The following is a 15,832-nucleotide window of genomic DNA, read 5'->3' as shown; positions in this document are numbered from 1 at the left end:
GTGTTGTTGAATTAGATTTCTTAATATTTTGTTGAGAATTTTTGCATGTATATTTATAAGGGATATTGGTTTGTAGTTTTTTCTTGTAGTGTCCTTATCTGGCTTTGGTACCAGGGTAATGGTAGCTTCATAAAATGAGTTTGGAAGTGATTCTTCTTTGATTTTATTTTTTGAAAGTTTGAGTAGGACTGGCATTAATTCTCCTTTATATGTTTGGTAGAATTCACCGGTAGAGCTATTTGGTCCTATATTTGTCTGTGTTGGACGGCTCTTGATTACTGATTCAATTGCCTTACTTGCATTATTGGTCTGTTCAGATTTTCTATTTCCTGATTGTCTTGGCTCTATGTATCTAGAAATTTATCTGTTTCTTCTAGGTACCCAATTTGTTGGCATGTAAGTATTCATAATAGTCTCTTAGTCTAGTTAAAAGTTTGTCAGTTTCATTTTTCTTATCAAAAACTGAGTTCTTAGTTTTGTTAATCTTTTCTGTTCTCTATTTCATTATTTTTCACTCTGATCTTTATTTCCTTCCTTCTGCTAACTTTGGGCTTCCTTGTTCTTTTTCTAGTTCCTTGAAGTGTGAAGTTAGGTTGTTTATTTGAGAGCTTCCTATCTTCTTAATATATGCATTTATTACTATAAAATTCTCTCTCAGAACTGCTTTTGTAACATCCCATAGATTTTGATGTGTTGTGTTGTCATTTTCATTTGTTTTGAGATTTTTTTTTCTTTATGACCCATTTCTTGTTCAGGAATGTGTTGTTTCCACATGCTTATAAACATTCCAGTTGTCCTCTTGTTTTTTATTTCTAGTTTCATCCATTGTGGTTTGAAAAGATGGTATAATTTTAATCTTCTTAAGGTTGCTAGTATTTGTTTTGTAACCTATCATATGATCTATCCTGGAGAATATTTCTTGTGCTCTTTAGTAGAATATGTATTCTGCTACTGTTGGATGGAATGTTCTATAAATGTTTTGTAGGTCCATTTCATCTAATATATGAGTCCAGTCCAATGTTTTCTTTCTGTCTGGATTATCTTTCCATTGCTGAGAGTGGGGTATTGAAGACTGCTGCTATTATTGTATTGTCTGTTTTTCCTGTCTGATCTGTCAGTATTTGATTAATATATTTAGATGCTCCAATGTTGGGTGCATATATATTTATGATCTTCTTGATGAATTGACCCTTTTATCATATATGATCATCTTCTTTATCTCTTATTACCTCTTTTGGCTTAAAGTCTATTTTGTGTGATAGAGGGGTAGATAGCTACCCCTGCTTTCTTTTGGTTTCTACTTGCATGGAATACTTTTTACTGCCTCTTCATTTTGATCCTATGTGTGTCCTTAACCCTGAAGTGAGTCTCTTATAGGCAGCTTATAGTTGGGTCATATATTTTTTTAAATCCATCCAGCCACTCTGTACCTTTCTGATGGGTGAATTCAATCCACTTACACTTAGAGTAATTATTGATAGGTAAGGACTTACTAATGCCATCTTAATAACTTCTCACAGTTTTGTAGTTCCAATGTATTTTTTTTTCTTGTTTCTGCCTACTTTTGTCAACTGGTCATTCCATGGTGATATGCTCTGTTTCCCCTTTCTTTATCTTTTGTGAATCTCCTATAGGTTTTTGCTTTGTGGTTACCATGAGGTTTACGTAAAACATAAATAAAGCAGTTCATTTTAAGCTGATAGCAACTTAACTTCAATCACACACAGGAGTTCCAAAATTTTACTCCCTCCCTTTACATTTTTGACATCACAATTTACCTCTTTCTATATTTTATGTTCATTAACAAATTATAGTAGATACAGTTACAAAAATATATAACTATATATTTTAAAATAATCTTTTCATATAATCTTTGTACTATAGGTAACTGGTTAACATACCACCTTATTACAGAATTAGAGCTTTCTAAATATGACTGTATATCCACCAGTGTTCTGTATACTTTCATATGTTTTCATGTCACTAATTAGCATCTTTTCATTTCAGCTTGAATAATTCCTTTCGGCATTTCTTGCAAGGCAGGTCTAGTGGTGATAACTCCCTCAGTTTTTGTTTATCTAGAAAAGCCTTTATGTTTTCCTTCATGTATGAAGTGTAACTTTGGATAAATTATCTTGGTTGGAAATTTTTTCTTCCAACATTTTGAATATGCCATTTTCACTCTCTCCTGGTCTGTAGGGTTTCTTTTGAGAAATACACTGATAGCCTAATGGGGGGTTCCTTGTAGGTTATAATCTTTTTTTCCTTCTGGCTGCTTTTAAGATTCTCTTTGATATTTGACATTTTCATTATAGTGTATCTTACAGAAGTACTTTTTTTTTCATTGAAAAAATAGGGTGATCTATTAGCTTCATGAATTGGATGCCCAAGTCTTTCCAAAGTTTGAGAATTTTTCAGCTATTACTTTAAACTTTTTACCACTTTCTCCCTCTCTTCTCCTTCTGAAATACTAATTATTTTAATATTTGTACATTTGATGGATTCCCATGGATCATGTAGGCTTTCTTCATTCTTCTTCATTCTTTTTTCTTTGTTCTCCCCTAACTGCATTATTTCAAAATTCCTATCCTCTAGCTCACTTATTCTACCTTCCATTTGGTCTACTTTGCTGTAGATATTTTATATTGCATTTCTCATTTTATTCATTGAATTCTTCAGCTCCAGAATTTGTTTGGTCCTTTTTTATGATTTCTATCTCTTTGTTAAATTTCTCATTTTTTCATGTGTTTTCCTCATTTCATTGAGTTGTCTTTCTGCGTTTTTTTGTAGTTCACTTGAGTTTCCTCAAAACTGCTATTTCAAACTCTTTATCAGCTAGATCTCAAAATTCCATGTCATTGAGTTCAGTTTTTGGAGGATTGTTTTCTTTTGGTGATGATATTTCTCATGTTCCTTGGAGGTTTGCATTGTGGCTCTTGCACTGAAGTAGTGGAACCCCTCAAATCTGTACCAGTTGCCTTTGGGTGGGTTCATTGGTCCTGTTATATCTAGATTTTCTCTGACCTTTTATGGGTACATCTGCTCCACACTCCTTATTCCCTCTTGTGGTGGAATTTTTAAGCTTTCATGCCTTCTCTGGTTCTTACAACTCATCACGTTGACCTTTGGAAACCTCTTTGTTTGCCAGAAAGTGGCACTACCACTCAAGTTTGTGGTTTCTCTCTTGCCAACAGACCCTGGTATGATTTTTCTCAGAACACTCTGGCCATTGCCCTCAGAAACACACACAAAGAGTCACCTGCAGACTTGGGGGTGGGGGGAAGTGTGGGTTTAGCACTCAGGGCATTGGGGGGTGCCTGCAGGCCCAGTGGAAAGATCTTCAGGTGAGCCTCCCAGAGGCTCATGGGCAGACTTCCTGCTGAAGTCCTGAGTGCAGTCAGTGGGAATTTTCATTCCCAGCCTCTGACTTCTCAGTGGGAATGGTATATTCAGTCATGTTTTTTATCAGACAATTAAAAAGTTAAGATAGCTCTCAAGGCTATTTCATAATGTGTAATCTGTGCTTTACATTTTATGAGCTCAGAAAACCTGGTACTTTGCTCAATATTGTTTGTTTTTACTTGGAGATCTCATTTAGAGATTTGGTTTCCTCTTCTTTTATGAAAGAGAAAAAAAAGAACATTGCTGAGGTTGCTGGCCCAGAGCAGTCCACATTTTATTTCTTGTGGACTGATGACACAGGGCAAGTCCTTCATAAAATAAAGATTTGGGGGTGTGTTAAAAAGAAAGGGGAGTCCACAGGACTTCCCTGGTGGCGCAGTGGTTAAGACTCTGTGTTCCCAATGCAGGGGGCCCGGGTTCAATCCCTGGTCAGGGAACTAGATCCCACATGCATGCTGCAACTAAGAGTTCACATGCCACAACTAAGGAGCCCACAAGCCGCAACTAAGGAGTGCGCCTGCTGCAACTAAGACCTGGTGCAACCAAATATATAAATAAATATTTTTTAAAAAAAGAGAGAGGGGAGTCCAGAGGGTTTTCTCTTTCACATGTGCCTGATTAGGAAACATTTTCATATGAAACATCTGTACAATAGAATACTTTGCATTCATTAAAGAGAGAGGTAGCTCTGTATGTACTGATATGGGAAAATGTTCAAGCTATGTAGCTAAGTGGTGGGGAAGACAGAGTCCATGTTAGAGGCTGTCCTGACTTCTGCAGGGTACCTCAGATTCTCATCAGCGAAAACAGTCCAGCCTGCTACTGACAACCTGAAGAGTGGCTTTCCTGTCCCTTCTAAGTTTTTCTAAAATTATTCATATCCCTTACTTTTCCCCTTCTGTCTCATTTCATTCCTAAAATCCCCTAATATTCAGCTTCTGTCCCAATCACAGTGGGTTTTCCAGTATAGTTCCTTTTCATTATATATATTTTTTGTTCAGTAACGATTCAATTTTTAAAAAGTAAAAAAAAAAAAATTGTCAAAAAGGATGCAACACAGAGGTTCAAAAGATACAAGAAAAAAAAAGGAAAAACAAATGGTAGATAAGGGTCTCTTTTTCGACCATCTCACAACTACCAATCTGCTCTATGGATTTACCTATCCTGGATACTTCATATAAATGGAATCATAAAATATGTAGCTTTGTGTTTGTCTTCTTTCACTTAGAATAATGCTTTTGAGGTTCATCCATGTTGTTTCATGTGTTAGTACTTCATTCTTTTTTTGTGTCTGAGTAATATTGCATTGTATGCATGTATCACAACTTGTTTATCCATTCATCCAGTGACGGACATTTGGGTTGTTTCCACCTTTTGGCTGTTATGAATAATACTGCTATGAACATGCATTTACATTTGTTTGCATAGCTGTTTTTAATTATTTGGGGAATATACTTAAGAGTTCAATTGCTGGGTCATATGGCATTTCTATGTTTAATGCTTTGAGGAACCAACAAACGGTTTTCCATGGCAGCTACACCATTTTACATTTCACCAGTGATTTACAAGGGTTTCAATCCACACACATCCTAGCACTTGTTCTCTTTTAATTTTAATTATAATCATTCTAGTGGGTATGGAGTGGTATCTCATTGTGATTTTGATTTACATTTCCCTAATGGCTAATGATGGTGAACATATTTAGTGTGCTTGTTGGCTATTTGTGTATCTTCTTTGAGGAAATATCTATTCAAGTCCTTTGCCCATTTATAAATTGGTTGTTTGCCTTTTGTTGTTGAGTTGTAATTTCATGTGAATTTGAATTGGTTTTTTCCATTTTTGCAAAAAAGTTCATTGGAATTTTTATAGGGATTATATTGAATCTCTAGATTGCTTTTGATAGTATTGCCATCTTAACAATATTGTATATTATAATTCATGAACTTGAGAAGTATTTCAATTTTTAAAATAAATATCAATTTACTTCAGTGACGTTGCATAGTTTTCAGTGTACAAGTATTTCATTTCCTTGGATAAATTTATTCCTGGTATTTTATTCTTTGGATGCTATTGTAAATGGCGTTATTTTCTTAATTGCTTTACTGATTGTTCCTTGCTCGTATATTGTCAACACACAACTGAGTTTGTGTGTTTGTTTTGTAAACTGCAACTTGGTTGAATTCATTTATTCTAGTAGTAGGTTTTTTCTGTCTATTTGTGTATTCTTTGGGATATTGCATTTATAGGAGCATATCATCTGTAAAGAGAGGTAGATTGATTCTTCCTTTCCAGTTTGGATGCCTTTCCTTTTTCTTGCCAAATTGCTCTGGCAAGAACATCCAGTACAATGTTGAATAGCAGTGATGAGAAAGTGGACTTCCTTGTCTTGTTCCTGCTATTAGGGGAGAAAATTTTACCGTTGAATACGAAGTTAGCTTTGAGGTTTTACATGAATCATAATGAGGAAGTTCCCTTCTATTCCTAGTTTTCTGAGTGTTATTATCCTGCAAGGATGTTAGATATTTTCAAAAGCTTTTTCAGCATCAAGATGATCATGTGAGTTTTTTCCTTTGTTCTATTACTGTGGTGTATTATATTGATTTTCTTATGTTGAACCATCCTTGCATCCTGGAATAAATCCCACTTGGTCATGGTGTATAATCCTTTTGATATGTGGTTCAATTCCATGTGCTAGTATTTTATTGAGGATTTTGCAACTATAAGTGATATTGGTCTGCAGTTTTTTTTTGTACTTTAGGTACCTTTGTCTGGCTTTGGTATTAGGGTAATGTGACCTCTAATAGAATACATTAGAAATTGTTTCCTCCTCTTCTTTTTTTGGAAGAGTTTGTGAAGGACTAGTGTTACTTCTTTAAACGTTTGATAGAATTCACCAGCAAAGCCATATGGTCTTGGATTTTCTTTCCTGGAAGGCTTTTTATTACTAATTCAACCTCTTTACTCAATAAAGGTATGTTCAGATTTTCTATATCTTATTGAGGTGGTTTGGTAAGTTGTGCATTTTCTAGGAATTTGTCTATTTCTTCCAGGTTATCTAATTTGTTGGCGTATAATTGTTCATAATATCTTACAATCCTTTCTAATTCTGTAAGGTCAGTAGTAATATCCCCACTTTCATTTCTGATATTAGTTATTTTCATCTTTTCTCTCTTTCTCAATCTAGCTAACAGTTTGCCAAATTGGTTAATAGTCTCAAAGAACCATTTTTGGTATCATCAATTCTATTTTAAAAAAATTTCTATTTTATTTGTCTCTGCTTTAATCTTCATTAGTTCCTTCAGCTAGATTTGGGTTTAGCTTGTCTTTCTTTCTGACTTCCTTAAGATGTAAAGTTAGCTTATTAATGTGAGATTTTCCCTTTTTAAAAAAATATACGTTTTTAAGAGCAGTTTTAGGTTCACAGGAAAATTGAGTGTAAAGTGCAGAGATTTCTCATATATTCCATGCTCCTACTCATGCATAGCCTCTCCCATTATCAACATTCCCAACCAGAGTGGCATATTTGTTACAATTGATCACCTACCTGCCTTGACACATCATTATCACCCAAAGTCCATCGTTTACATTAGGGTTCATTGTTACTGTTGCTCTTTCTATGGATGTGGACAAATGTATAATGTATACAGGTATAATGACATGTACCACTATTACAGTATCATACAGAACACTGACGTCCCTGGCTTATGATGGTTCAACTTAATGATTTTTTGACTTTATAATGGTGCGAAAGCAAACAAGCATTCAGTAGGAACCGAGCTTTGAATTTTGATCTTTTCCTGGGCTAGTGGTACGTTGGCCAGTACTCTCTGGTGTTGCTGGGCAGCAGGAGTGAGCCACAGCTCCAGTCAGCACATGATTACTAGGGTAAACAACTGATACACTTATAACCATCTGTACCCATACAATCATTCACTTTTTTTCACTTCCAGTACAGTATTCAATAAATTATATGAAAGAGTCAGCACTTTATTTATTTATTTATTTTTTGCGGTACGCGGGCCTCTCACTGTTGTGGCTTCTCCCGTTGCGGAGCACAGGCTCCGGACGCGCAGGCTCAGCGGCCATGGCTCACAGGCCTAGCCGCTCCGCGACATGTGGGATCTTCCCAGACCAGGGCACGAACCCATGTCCCCTGCATCGGCAGGCGGACTCTCAACCACTGCGCCACCAGGGAAGCCCTCAACACTTTATTATACAATAGGCTTTGTGTTGGATGATTTTGCCCAACTGCAGACTAATGTGTGTCCTGAGCATATTTAAGTTCGGCTAGGCTAAGCTATGGTGTTAGATAGGTTAGGTTCATTAAATGCATTTGCGACTTAAACCCACCATGAACTGAAAATATCAGGATGTAACCCTGTTGTTAAGTCTAGGAAGATCTCTAGTTTCACTGCCCTAAAAATCCTCTGTGGTTCACCTTTTCATACCTCCCTCCCCTTTAATCCCTGGCAACCACTCATCTTTTTATTGCCTCCATATTGCCTTTTCCAGAATGTCATATAAAGTTGAAACCATACAGTATATAACCTTTTCAGATTGGTTTCTTTCACTTTGTCTAACATGCATTTAAGTTTCCTCCATGTCTTTTCATGGCTTAATAGCTCATTTAATTTTAGCACTAAATACTATTCCATTGTCTGAATATACCACAGTTTATTTATCCATTCACCTACTGAAGACATCTTGGTTGCTTCCAAGTTTAGCAATTATGAATAAAGGTGTTATAGCCATTCATGTGCAGGTTTTTGTGTGGAAATAAGTTTTCAACTCATTTGGGTAGATACCAGGAGTGCAATTTCTGGATCATATGGTAAGAGTATGTTTAGTTTAGTAAGAAACTGCCCAACTGTCTTCCAAACTGGCTGCACCCTTTTGTATTATTACCAGCAATGAAAGAGTGTTCCGCTTGCTCTACATCTTTGCCAGCATTTGGTGCTGTGTTTTGGATTTTGGCCATTCTAATAGGTGTGTAATGGTATCTCATCGCTTTAATTTGTGTTTCCTTCATGCCACGTGATGTGGAACATATTTTTGTGTGCTTATTTACCATCTGTATGTCTTCTTGGGTAAGGTGTCTGTTCAGGTGTTTGACCCATCTTTTAATTGGGTTGTTTGTTTTCTTTTTTTCTTTTCTTTTTTTTAAAACATGGAATGCTTCACGAATTTGCGTGTCATCCTTGCGCAGGGGCCATGCTAATCTTCTCTGTATCGTTCCAATTTTCGTATATGTGCTGCCGAAGCGAGCACTTTTTTTTTTTAATAAATTTATTTATTTTTATTTATTTATTTTTGGCTGCATTGGGTCTTCATTGCTGCATGCAGGCTTTCTCTAGTTGCTGCAAGTGGGGGCTACTCTTCATTGTGGTGTGTGGGCTTCTTATTGTGGTGGCTCCTCTTGTTGTGGAGCACAGGCTCTAGGCACACGGGCTTCTGTAGTTGTGGCACGGGGGTTCAGTAGTTGCAGCTCGTGGGCTCTAGAGCGCAGGCTCAGCAGTTGTGGCACACGGGCTTAGTTGCTCTGCAGTATGTGGGATCTTCCTGGACCAGGGATTGAACCCATGTCCCCTGAATTGGCAGGCGGATTCTTAACCACTGCGCCCCAGGAAGTCTCAGGTTTTTGGTTTTCTTATTATTGAGTTTTAAGAGTCATTTGTTTTCACAGAGCAAACATTTTTAATTTTAATGAAGGCCAGCTTATCAATTCTTTCACTTATGGATTGTGCTTTTGGTGTTGCATCATCACCATACCCAAGGTCATCTAGGTTTCCTCCTATATTATCTTCTAGGAGTTTGAGTTTTGTGTTTTACATTTAGTTCTCAAATCCATTTGGAGGTAATCTTTGTGAAAGGTATAATGTCTGTGTCTGGATTTGGGTTTTTTTGGGGGGTGGCATGTGAATGTCTAGTTGTTCTAGCACCATTTGTTGAAAAGACTATCTTTGCTCCATTATATTGTCTCTGCTTTTTTTGTCAAAGATCAGTTAACTATACACACACACACACACACACACACACACACACACATACATACATATACATATATGGGTTTATATCTGGGCTCTCTATTCCATTGATTTGTCTATTCTTCCACCAACACCACACTGTTTTGATTACTGTAGCTTTATCATAAGTCTTGAAGTTGCGTAGTATCAGTCTTCCAACTTTGTTCTCCTTCATTATTGTGTTGGCTATTCTGAGCCTTTTTCCTCTTTATATAAACTTGAGAATTAGTTTGTCAATATCCACAAAATAAGTTTTTGGGATTTTGATTTGGATTGTGTTGAATTTATGAATTAAATTCATGAATCCGTGAATCAAGTTGAACCTATAAATCTATATATCAACTAATATCTTAACAGTATTGAGTCTCCCTATCCTGAACATGGAATATCTCTCCATTTATTTAGTTCTTCTTTGATATCTTTCATCCGTTTTATAGTTCTCCTCAAGTCTTGTACATACCTTATTAGATTTGCCTATTTCATTGAGCACTAATGTAAATGGTTATATGTCTTTAATTGCAAATTTTACTTGTTCATTGCTGGTATATAGGAAGGCAATAGACTTTTGTGTATTAACCTTGTATCCTGCACTTTGCTATAAACTTTTATTAGTTCCAGGAGGGTTTTTTATTTTGTTCATTTGCTTGTTTTTGTCAATTCTTCCAGATTTTTTACACAATTATGTCATCTACAGATAAACACAAGTTTACTTCTTCCTTCTCAATCTGTGTATATTTTCTTTTCTTTCTGCATTTGCTAGGACTTCCAATATGATGTTGAAAAGCAAAGGTGGGAGGGGCAGACATCTTCGCCTTGTTCTTGATCTTAATGGGAAAACTTCAAACTTCTTCCCATTAGGTATGATATTAGCTGTAGGTTTTTGTAGATATTTTTTATCAAATTGAGGAAATTCCCCTCTAATCTCAGTTCCCTGAGAGTTTTTATCATGAATGGTGTTGGATTTTGTCAAATGCATTTTCTGCTGTATCCATTGATATCATTATGTGATTTTAATTCTTTAGCCTGTGATTACATTGATTTTTGCATATTGAAACAGTCTTGCATACCTGGGATAAATCTCACTTGGTTGTGCTGTATGATTATTTTAATACACTGCTGGATTGATTTGCTAATATTTTGTTGGGGATTTCTGCATCTATGTTCATGACAGATATTGGTCTGTCATTTTTTTGTACTGTCTTTTTTTTTGGCGTTAAGGTAATGCTGGTCTCATTGTATGAGTTAGGAAATATTCTCTCTGATTCCATCCTCTGAAAAAGATTGTATAGAATTAGTGTAACTTCTTCCTTAAATGTTTGCTGAAATTCACCTGTGAACCCATCTGTGTCTGGTGCTTTCTGTTTTGGAAGATTAGTAGTTGTTGATTTTATAATACAATAGAAAGAGGCCTATTGAGATTTATCTATTTCTTGTGTGAGTTTTAGCAGATTGTGTCTTTCAGGGAATTGGTCCATTTCACCTAGGTTATCAAATTTGCAGGGACAGATTTGTTCATATTATTTCTTTATTATCCTTTCAATGTCCACAATCTGTAGTGATGTTTCCTCTTCCATTTCTGTAAAATAGTTTGTGTCCTCTCTTTTTTTCTTAGCCTGGCTAGAGGTTTATCAAATTTGTTTTTTTCTAAGAGCCAGCTTTTGGTTTGGTTGATTTCTCTCTATTGATTTCCTACCTCCAGTTTCATTGATTTCTGCTCTAATAATTATTATTTCTTTTTTTCCTGCTTGTTTGGATTTAATTTTCTCTTGTCCAACTTTCCTAAGGTGCATGATTTATTTAGACCTTCTTTTCTAATATATGCATTCAGTACTATAAGTTTCCTTTTAAGCAGTGCCTTTGCTGCATCCCATACATTTTTTAAAATTAATTTTTATTGGCGTATAGTTGATTTACAAAGTTGTGTTAGTTTCTGTTGTACAGCAAAGTGAATCATTTATACTTATACATATATTCACTTTTTTAGATTCTTTTCCCATAGAGGTCATTACAGAGTATTGAGTAGAGTTCCCTGTGCTATACAGTAGGCTCTTGTTGGTTATCTATTTTATATATAGTAGTGCATCCCATAAATTTTGATAAATTGTATTTTCATTTTCATTTAGTGAAAATATTTAAACATTTCTCTTGAGACTTCTTTGACTCATGTGTTATTAAGAATGTGTTGTTTAATCTCTGGGGATTTTCCAGCTATCTTTTTGTTATTGATTTCTATTTTGATTCCACTGTAGTCTGAGAGCAGACATTTATATGATCTCTACTTTTTAAATTTGTTAAGGTGTATTTTATGGCCCAGAATGTGTTCTATCTTGGTGAATGTTCCATGTGAGAAGAGTGTGTAATCTGCTGTTGTTCAATCAGGTAGTTTATAGATATCAATGATACTTAATTGATTGATGGTGCTGTTGAGTTCAACTATGTCCTTACTGATTTTTCTGCCTGCTGGATCTCTCCATTTCTGATAGAGGAGTGTTAAAGTCATCAATGATAATAGTGGATTCACTTATTTCTCCTTGCAGTTCTGATTTTTTGCCTCACATACTCTGATGTTTCAATGCACATGCAAATTAAATTGTCATGTCTTAGATTAGGTAAGTCTCCTTTCTATCTTTGACAACTTTCCTTGCTCTGAAGTCAGCTCTGCCTGAAATTAATATAGCTAGTCTCAGTTTCTTTATGATTAGTGTTAGAATGGTATATCTTTTTAAAGATTAACATTTAATCTATATGTGTCTTTATATTTAAAGTGGGCTTCTTGTAGACAACACAGTTGGGTCTTTTGTAAAAATCCAGTCTTACAATCTCTGTTAATCAGCATATGTATACCACTAATCTTTAAAGTGACTATTGATATAGTTGGGTTAATAGTTATAATATTTGTTTTTCTATTTTTTTTGTTCTTTGTCCCTATTTTTGTCTTCCACATTTTTTCTGTCATTTGTGGCTTTAATTGAACATTTTATGATTCCATTTTCTCTTTCCTAGCATATTAGTTATACTATTTTTTTTTAAGAGTTTGCTGTAGAGTTTGCAATATACGTTTACAACTAATCCCAAATCCAATTTCAAATAACACTGTACTGCTTCACAGGTACTGTAAATACCTTATAATAACAAAATAATCCTAATTCCTCTCTTCTATCCCTTGCATCATTGCTGTCATTCATTTCACTTACACATAAGCATACACAAGCATATGTGTGTACACACACAAGCATACATGGACGAATAAGGTATTGCTCTTATTAACAAATTGTCATCTTTAGAACAATTAAGAAAAAAAAGTTTTTATTTTACATATTCCTTCTCTGATCTTCTTTCCTTATTGGATCCAATTTTCCGTCCTACATTATTTTCTTTCACTCTAAAGAACTTTTAACATTTACTGCAAGGCAGGTCTACTGGCAACATAGTTCAATTCTGTTTGTCCAAAAAGGCCTTTATCTCTCCTTCACTTTTGAAGGGTAATGCCACAGGGTACAGCATTTTAGTTTTGTGGGCTTTTTTCTCCCAACATTTTCATTTCACTATATTCTCTTCTTGTTCACCTGGTTACTGAGGAGAAGTGTGTAATTCTTAACTTACCTACAGAAGAGTGAAAGGTATTTTTTCCTTCTGGCTTCCTTCAGGATTTTTTTCTCTATCTTTGATTTTTCTGTAGTTTGAAAATGATAGGCCTCAGTGAAGGTTTTTGTGTTTTGTTTTGTCTAGCATTTTTCCTTCTTGGTGTTCTCTGAGATTTCCTGGATACATGGTTTGGTATCTGATATCAATTTTTGGGAAAATTTCAGTCATTATTGTTTCAAATATTTCTTCCGTTCCTTTCTCTTTTCTCCTTCTGGTATTCCCACCATGCTTATGTTACACCTTTTATAGGTGTCCCACAGTTCTTGGATTTTCTGCTTACTTTTTTTAGCCCTCCTCCCCTTTTTTCCCTCTTTTTCAGTTTCGTGGGTTTCTATTGCAATATCATTAAGCTCAGATATTCTTTCCTCATCCATGTCTACTAGTCTACTAATAAGTCCATCAGAAGTATTCTTTATCTGTGTTACAGTGTTTTTGATCTCTAGTATCTATTTTGTTCTTTCCTAAACTTTAGGTATCTCTGCTTACATTGCCCACCTGTTCTTGTATGCTGTCTACTTTATCCATTAGAGCCCTTAACATAATAATCATGGTTTTAAAAATCCTAGTTAATAATTCTGACACCCTGTGATATCTAAGTCTGGGTTTTATGCTTGCTCTGTCTCTTAAAATTGTGGGGTTTTTTTTTGTTTTTTTACTGTTCTCATTTAATTTTTTCTTGATAGCTGAGCATGATGTTCTGGGTAAGAGGAACTGTTGGAAACAGGCCTTTAGTAGTGTTGTGATAAGGTTTGGGAGGAGCAAAAACATTTTATTCCTATGATTATGTCTCTGACTTTTGGTGAGCCTGTGCTTCTGGACGGTGAACTTCACTCATGCTTTTTTTCTCCTCACCTCTTAGGTGGGACAGGATGGTAAATCGGGACTAGGGTTGGGTATTTCCCTTCCCCAGGGCAGTTAGGTTTTGGTCTGAAGGCCAGACCTTATTAAGGAGAACAGAATGCTCTGGCATATTTCTAAATGCTTCCTTTTCCCTTCCCCCCGACAGAACCATGACGGGATTTTTCTTTGACATTCATTTTGAGAATCCGATAGAGATCCCGGAGATAACACTCACAAGTGCAGCGTCTCCCCTCCCCTGTTGAATGAGTTCCCCTGGAAGTTTTAAGTCTGACTTGTCCACACTGAGCCTCCAGAAATTCATCAAACTATAGTTGAGGTGTCCCTACCCTGGCACTGGTTCCCAAGGAGATTGCTGCTCCAGTGAATTGTAATTCTCTATATTATCTGTTGGTCTGTCTAATTTTAGGAACAGTGGTTTTCCCTGTGACCTAACTTCTCTTATGGACATAAGAAGAGTTGTTGATTTTTCAGTTTGTTCAGCTTTTTACTTGTTAGGATGGAATGGTGACTTCCAAGCTTCTTACATGCTGGACCAGAAACTGGAAGTCTCCCTCTTTTTAAAATGTGTTTGCTACTATAAATTTCCCATTTACCAGTATTTTAAGGTGGGAGATCATTGACTTGAGATCTTTTTATCGTAATATAGGTGTTTACTGCTATTAATTTCCCTGAAAATGGTGCTTTAGTGGCAGCCCATACGTTTTGGTATGTTGCATTTTTATTTTCATATATCTCAAAGGATTTCCTAATTTATCTTGTGAACTTTCCCTTTGACTCATTGGTTATTTAAGAGTTCACTAAATTCTACATATTTTTGAATTTCTCAGTTTTGTCTTTATTTCATTCCATTGTGGTCAGAGAACATACCTTTTACGACTTTTAATATTTTTTCAACTTATTGAGGCTTTTTTATGGTCTGACATATGGTCTATCATGGAGAATGTTCCATGTGATCTTGAGAATTGTCTATTGTGTAAATGTTCTATAGATGTGTTAAGTAGTTGGTTTATAGTGCTGTTCAAGTCTTATTTCCCTGTGGATCTTCTAACTAGTTTTTCTATTCATTATTTAAAGGGGAGGCAGGGTCATGTCTCTGACTAGTATTGCTGAATAGTCTATTTTCCCCTCAATTCTATCAAGTTCTGCTTCAGAATTCTTGCAGCAAAATACAGAACTGTCAAGAACATGAGTTCTGTTGTGAGGTGCAGAGATGTTTACGCTGTTATAGCTTCCTGACAGGTTCTTTTCTATCATAAAATTACCCTCTTTATCTGTAATAAGCTTTTATTTTCAAGTCTATTAGTTTAGCCACTCCAGTTCTCTGACTGGTGCTTGCATGGTATAGCTTTTTCATTGTAGTTTTACCTTTCATTTTAAAGTGTGTCTCCTGTGGACAGAATATAGTTGAGTCTTGTTTTTGTTATCCAGTCTGACAACTTTTGCCTAATCATTGTTAGGCATGAGTAATAATTCACTCACATGTACTATGTATATGGTTGGGTTTACATGTCCTTTTACCTTTTTGTCTTCTATACGCTACATCTTCTTTGTTCCTGTGTTCTCCTTTTTCTGGTTTAAGTGAATATTTTCTAGTGTAATATTTTATGTTCTTTAATAATATTTTTCTGTATATTTTGGGAATTATTTTCTTAATGGATACCCTAGGACTTACAGTATACATCTTGTCAGAATCTACTTTAGCTGTATAGCATTTGTTACCCACATTGCATCACTATATGTTAAACATATAATACTTTCTAGAAGTTTGTTTTAAAGTAGCTGAATATATTTTTAGATTTTTTAAATTAACCTTTTAATTCACAATTTCTTGTTAGCTTTCTGTTGTTTCATTATTGAAGTATGAAATATTTGCTCCCACCTGCTTTATGGTGTTATATGCA

General features: G+C 35.3%; 1 non-coding gene across 1 annotated transcript; it reads right to left on the bottom strand.

The window, feature by feature from the left end:
- Nucleotides 1–8,563: 8,563 nt before the first annotated feature.
- Nucleotides 8,564–8,670, bottom strand: LOC117307971 (U6 spliceosomal RNA). Its single transcript, XR_004521912.1, has one exon. It is a non-coding gene; the product is annotated as a U6 spliceosomal RNA (small nuclear RNA).
- Nucleotides 8,671–15,832: the final 7,162 nt, after the last annotated feature.

The sequence above is a fragment of the Tursiops truncatus genome, chromosome 14, assembly GCF_011762595.2.
Source record: "Tursiops truncatus isolate mTurTru1 chromosome 14, mTurTru1.mat.Y, whole genome shotgun sequence".
Lineage (NCBI taxonomy): Eukaryota > Metazoa > Chordata > Mammalia > Artiodactyla > Delphinidae > Tursiops > Tursiops truncatus.
Note: the sequence above shows the minus strand (reverse complement) of the source record. Positions and strands in the feature narration are given on the sequence as shown.